The sequence below is a fragment of the Petaurus breviceps genome, unplaced genomic scaffold (genome assembly GCF_028583685.1).
Source record: "Petaurus breviceps papuanus isolate PSGF00001 unplaced genomic scaffold, PetGlider_PUasm1.0 654, whole genome shotgun sequence".
NCBI classification, from domain to species: Eukaryota; Metazoa; Chordata; class Mammalia; order Diprotodontia; family Petauridae; genus Petaurus; species Petaurus breviceps.
The window spans coordinates 39,274-45,455 of NW_027186438.1; the positions used below are offsets into that span (position 1 = coordinate 39,274).

A 6,182-nucleotide genomic window follows, 5' to 3' on the forward strand; every position below is an offset into this window, starting at 1 on the left:
GTATTGATTCTGTGGAGCTCAGCTTCCCTTATACTGCAACTCTTGACAGCCATACTACTGGGAGACCCCTAGCTTTGCCTATATGGACTTTTGTTGGCAAGGTCATATCAAAAATATAAGTATACTGTGCAGATTTGCCACACCTTTCCTTTAAAGGATTAGGTATCTTTTAATTTCATGGCTGCAGTCAGTGTCTGCAGTGACTTTTGAACCTAAGAGTATAAAAGGTGATAACTGCTTCCATTTCTTCTCCCTCCATTTGCCAGGATGTGATTGGATCAGGCAAGATCTTTGTGTGTTGTGTATTTGTGTATGGCTTCAAGCCAGCCCTTTAATTTTTATTTTATGGAATAAAACAAGCATTTTCATAACAGTACAATAAAAAAGGTGATTGTACATGAAATTGCAAATATACTGTTCAAAACTTTATGTTCCTTTCAAATATACAACAAAATTACGTGTTTTTCCTACCCTCCCCCACCCTAGAAATGGCTACTATTAGACACAAATAGGTATACACACATGCACCCACACACACACATAATTATTTTGTACATCTATTCTTTTTCTGAAAGCATCTTCATGTGTCCTTTATACCTAATTTGGGCATTTATACTGGACAAAGTAACTTATTTGCAAAGTCATTTTTAAGACAATATTGGGGTGGCCAGGTGGTGCAGTGAGTAAGAGCTCCGGCCCCAGCGTCAGGAGACCTGGGGTTGGTTCCAGCCTCAGATACTTGGCACCCACACAAAAAATAACTGGCCATGTAACCTTGAGCAAATTACTTAATCCCAATTGCTTTAAAAAATAAAAATGTTTCCTTAGAAGAGGCAAGGGAAAATGGTTACAATGGAGGGGAAGAATAGGAAGCCAAAAGGGAATGGGTCAACCTTATTCCCATTGAATTTGGCTTGAGGAGGGAATGAAATACACACTAAATAGGGTATCTCACCCTCCAGGAGAGTAGGGGGGAAAGGAGTTGAGAGGGGGGATGATGGAAGGAAGCGCAGGATGGGGGGGAGGGAAGTTGGAAGCACCCACTTTTGAAAAGGGATCAAAGTAGAGAATAGAACAAGTGGGGAGTGGGATAGGAGGGAGGGAAATATAGTCAGTCTTTTACAATATATCTACTATGTTACTGTTTTGCATTAGACAATATTGCTATTACTGTAGGCGATGATGTCTTGGTTCTGCTCATTTTGTTCTTCAGTATTTCATGTAAGTCTTACAATGGTTTTCTATTCTTGAGCTCATCATTTCTTATAGCACCGTAGTATTCCATAACAATTATATATCACAGCATGTTCAACTGTTCCCCAATAGATGAGGATCCAAGCAGTTTCTAGGTCTTTACTACCACAAAGAATTTCTCTAAACATGAGTCTATCATCCTTTTGTAAGGAAGTGGACAGCATGCTTCACTATTAGTCCTCTTGAAAACTACCCATTTAGAAGTTCACAACCCCCTTGAAGGTTCTAGGTAGTGGTCCAAAGGATTTGAACTAAATCTTTTTCGAAGGCATGTTAAGCAGTAAATAATCAATTTTGTTACCAAGATATTTATCCTCTGGGACAGTAAATGTGCATATTTCAACCATACTAGGATTCTGCCATGATTCCAAATCTTTTTCAGGCATACATGCTTTTGGGGTTCATGCAATGATAACATCACACTCTGCTTCTGAGTTATGGGCATCATATTCTTTCAGCTTCTCAGCTTGACATCAGATTGTTTCCAAACTTCTAGGAAGGTTGAACATTCACATGCAAATAGTCATAGGCATGCACAGACCCTCACTGTCCAGCTGTCATTGCACCAAGGTAGTTTTCTCATTCCTGAGTTATGTTGGAATCATACGTCATCAAACCTGTGATTATCAAGTCAAGTTGTTCCTTGGGTTTGTGTTCTTGCAGCAGAGAGAACAGACTTTTTAGACTCATTTTTACCATAGATCACAGTAGCGGCGACAATGAAACCATCATGGACTTCCCCAACCTTCCTGCAAATACGACCCTTAAAGTGCCTCTCATTGAAATCCTAAAGTTGTCTTCTGATTTGGAACACATCCTCTCTTTATGGTATTATCCATGTTCCTGTCAGCTTCTTAAAGGAACTGTTTGGCAACACAAATTAGTCATTCAGTGGAGCTTGTTTGCTCTTGTGCTTTGTAGCATGATGTTTTCAGCCATGTTGTCAAATGCTTTCAGTGAGGATGAGGACAGCATCGAGATCAGCTACTGCACTCCTGGCAAATTCTTCAGCTTGAAAAAGCTACAAGCCAAGACCAAAGTGGAAGGAGTGTTGGTGCATGATTTTCTGTTTGCAGCTGATTGTGCCCTCAGTGCAGCCTCTGGAGCTGAGATGCAACAAAGTATGGATCAGTTCTCTGCTACTTGTGCTAATTTTTGCCTGTCAACACCAAGAAAACACAGGTGCTCTATCAGCCAGCACCACACCATCCATAAGTGGAACCTTAGGTTACAGCAAACAGAGAAGTTCTGAATGCTGCGAATAAGCTCACTTACCTTGGCAGTGAACCTTCCAGGGATGTCCACGTAGATGATGAGGTTGATGCATGCATTGGCAGAGCTAGCTCAGTATTTGGGAGACTCTGAAGGAAATATGGGAGAAAAGAGGTATTAGACTGACTACCAGACTGAAGGTCTACAGAGCCGCTGTGCTGACCTCATTGTTGTATGCCTGTGAAACATGGATGGTCTACCAGCACCATGCCAGGAAACTGGATCGCCTCCATTTGAATTCTCTTAGGAAGAGTCTGCAGACCAACTGGCAGGAGAAGGTACCAGACACTGAGGTCCTCACTCAAACAGTTGATATTCTTGACCTTTTGTTCTTCCAGATGAATTTTGTTATTTTTTCTAGTTCTATAATGTAATTTTTGGTAGTTTGGTATGGCACTGAATAGATTAATTTAGATAGAATTGCCATTTTTATTATATTTGTTTAACCTCTTGAGCAATTAATATTTTTCCATTGTTCTGATTTTATGTAAGAAGTGTTTTTTTAACTGTGTTCATATATTTCCTAGGTTTTCCTTGGCAGATGAACTCCCAAGTTCTTTGTATTGTCTGCAGTTATTTCAAATGGAATTTCACGTTCTATCTCTTGCTGTTGGACTTTGTTCATAATCTATAGAAATTCTGATGATTTTTGTGGGTTTATTTTGTATACTGCAACTTTGCTGAAGTTGTTCATTATTTCAAGTAGTGTTTTAATTGATTCTCTAAATATTCTGTGATATCATCTGCAAAGAGTGGCAGTTTTGTTTCCCCATTGCCTGTTCTAATTCCTTCAATCTCTTTTTCTTTTCTTATTGTTATGGCTAACATTTCTAATACAATATTGAATGGGCACATGGTGATAATGGACATCCTTGCTTCACCCATGATCTTATTGAAAAGGCTGTTTAGTTTATCCTCATTACAGGCCATACTCACTAATGATTTTAGAGAATTATTATTTACCATTTTAAGGAACGCTCCCTTTATTCCTATGCTCTCCAGTGTTTTTAATAGGAAAGTCTGCTGAATTTTGTCAAAGACTTCATCTGCATCTATTGAGATAATCAATGATTTCTGTTGGTTTTGTTATTAATATGGTCAGTTATGCTGAAAATTTTCCTAATCCAGAACCAGCCCTGCATTTTTGGTGTAAATCCCCCCCTGGTCATAAGGTATGATCCTTGTGATATATCGTTATAATTTCCTTGCTAGTATTTCATTTAAAATTTTTGCATCAATATTAATTAGTTTTCCTTCTCAATTTTGGCTCTTTTTTGTTTAAATAGTAATAATTTTTAGAAAGAATTTGTTAAGTCCTCTGGCAGAGGCTAGAACCAAAATGGGGAGCTGGCTCCCCGAGCCTCTGCAGGTTTTACATTCTATAGGGTTCAGACCCAGGAACAAGAACATTACAGACCAGTACCCTACTTGGAGGCAGTTTCCAAGTAGGGCACAGAGGACATTTAAAAGTTCTATTGCAGAAAATTTCTTGCCCCAATCTCTGGACTCCCTAAAAGGTTTCTGGGACCAGCATGACTGGTATAACGTAATGAAGCAACAAATCTGGTCTCAAAACAACAAGCAAGTCCAGTCTCTGAGGTGCACAGGGCAAGATTCAGGCAATGCACTCATTACATTCACTGGTTCTAAAAATGCTTCAAGGAGAAAATGTCCACAAAGGCACCTGCGATGCTGAAAGTATCCTCCTGGAGTCAGGTTGGCTTGTAGCCCTCTCCTAAGTTTCATAACTTGTGTTTTTCTCCAATATCCCAGATGTGAGACAAATCTAAATCCCATTCAGATCTTTCACTGTCCTTTTTTGTATGTAAACATCAGTCTCACTCCTATTAAGTGGCAGATACCCTAAGAATCCTCTTCTTGGTTAAGAAGAGGTCCCAGATCTTGGTAAAGGGGTTTTGATGTAATTTGGGGTTGCTGGGATCCCCAGAACATCAGGGTACAGGGAGGCTTCCACCTGGAATGAATTCATTCACTCAAACCATCTTCCAGAAAGTGGCAAAGTTTATTGTAATGCCAGTAGTAGAGGGTGAGATACTTAGGGAATCTGAAGAAAGGATTGAAAGTGCAGACAATGAAAGAGAAAGGGAAAGATTGAAAGTGGGGATAATTTGTTGAATATTGTGGACAGAGCATGCCCATTTATGGGGTTTGAATTCTAGTCTCAGTTGCTGGGAGTTGGGTCAATCCCTCAGCCATTCTGAGTCCATGGCATGAGTTGTGAATGTGATGATAATGATGGCCCTTCCTGTGTCAGTTTTGTTGTGAGGATCCAGTGTAATTGTGCATGAAGCTCTTTGTGAATGAAATCATTCTTGAAACGTGAGCTGATCACATTTTAAAATGATTGGTTCTGCCCTCTTAAGAATTTTCTCTTTGCCCGATTAAATTTAAAGCAACTGAGTTTATTTGCTGCTCATGGAGGAATGGGTGTGTGTGTGTGTGTGTGTGTGTGTGTGTGTGTGTAGTGTAGTGTCTGTATTTGGGTTTTTTTTTTTCAGGAGGAGAGATCAGGCTTGAAGGAAACTACTACTGAACTAAGCCCTTCTGTGGAAGAAACTTACAAGCAAAGATTCATAAGTGATGGTGCCTTTGACATGAATTGAAGAGAAATCTGTGCATGAGAGAATTCACACCACAGAGAAACCTTAGGAATGTAATCTGTATGAAAAGACTTTTACATGGAAAGACAATCTTGTTCAACATCAGAGCATTTATGCCGGAGAGAGACCTTATGAATGTAATCAAAGTGGAAAGACTTTCAGTCAAAGACTTTTGGTAAACATCAGAGAACCCACACTGAAATGAAACCTTATTAATGTAATCAGTGTAGAAAGATTTTCAGAAGTAAGAAGTCTATTAGTGAACACAGAAAATTCACACTGGAGGGAAACCTTATGAATGTAATCCATGTGGAAAGACTTTTACATGGAAGGGTGGTCTTGTTAAACATCAGAGCATCCACACTGGAGAGAGACCTTATGAATGTAATTAATGTGGAAAGACTTTCAGACAGAAGAAGAATATTGATGAACATCAGAGAATCCATACTGGAGAGAAGCCATACGAGTGTAATCATTGTGGAAAGTCTTTCACAGCTAGCTCCACTCTTGCTAAACATAAGAAAATCCACACTGGAGAGACACCTTAAGAATATACTGCATGGGCGGCTAGTCAGTAAAGCGTTGGCCCCAGAGTCAGGAGGACCCGAGTTCGGTTCCAGCCTCAGACACTTAACACCTACACACACACACACACACACACACACACACTCACACTAGCTGTGTAACCTTGGGCAAGTTACTTAACCCCAATTGCCCTCCAAAAAAAAGCAAAAAAAAAAAAAAAGAATATACTCAATGTTGTAAAGCCTTCAGGCTAAAGTTGGTCCTTGTTTCCCATCAGAGAATTCATGGAAGACAGAGGAATCTCATAAGTAATCTGAATGAGGAAAGACATTGAAGAGCTTCTTAGCAGAAAATTCACTCTCGGTAGAAGTCATCTATGTATTTCATGTGGGAAGGGTTAGGGTTAGTCTTTAAGGAGTTTTGAAGCATTTACACCGCGGGCCCCCCCCACCCCCGTCCCGGGTGTAATGCGAATGTAAATTTTAAAGATCTTCCCTGCCCCTAGGCTAA

At 39.8% G+C, this 6,182-nt stretch overlaps 1 pseudogene; it reads left to right on the forward strand.

The window, feature by feature from the left end:
* The first annotated feature begins 2,191 nt into the window (after positions 1-2,191).
* Positions 2,192-5,695, forward strand: LOC138173843 (zinc finger protein 3-like; annotated as a pseudogene).
* The last annotated feature ends 487 nt before the right edge of the window (positions 5,696-6,182 follow it).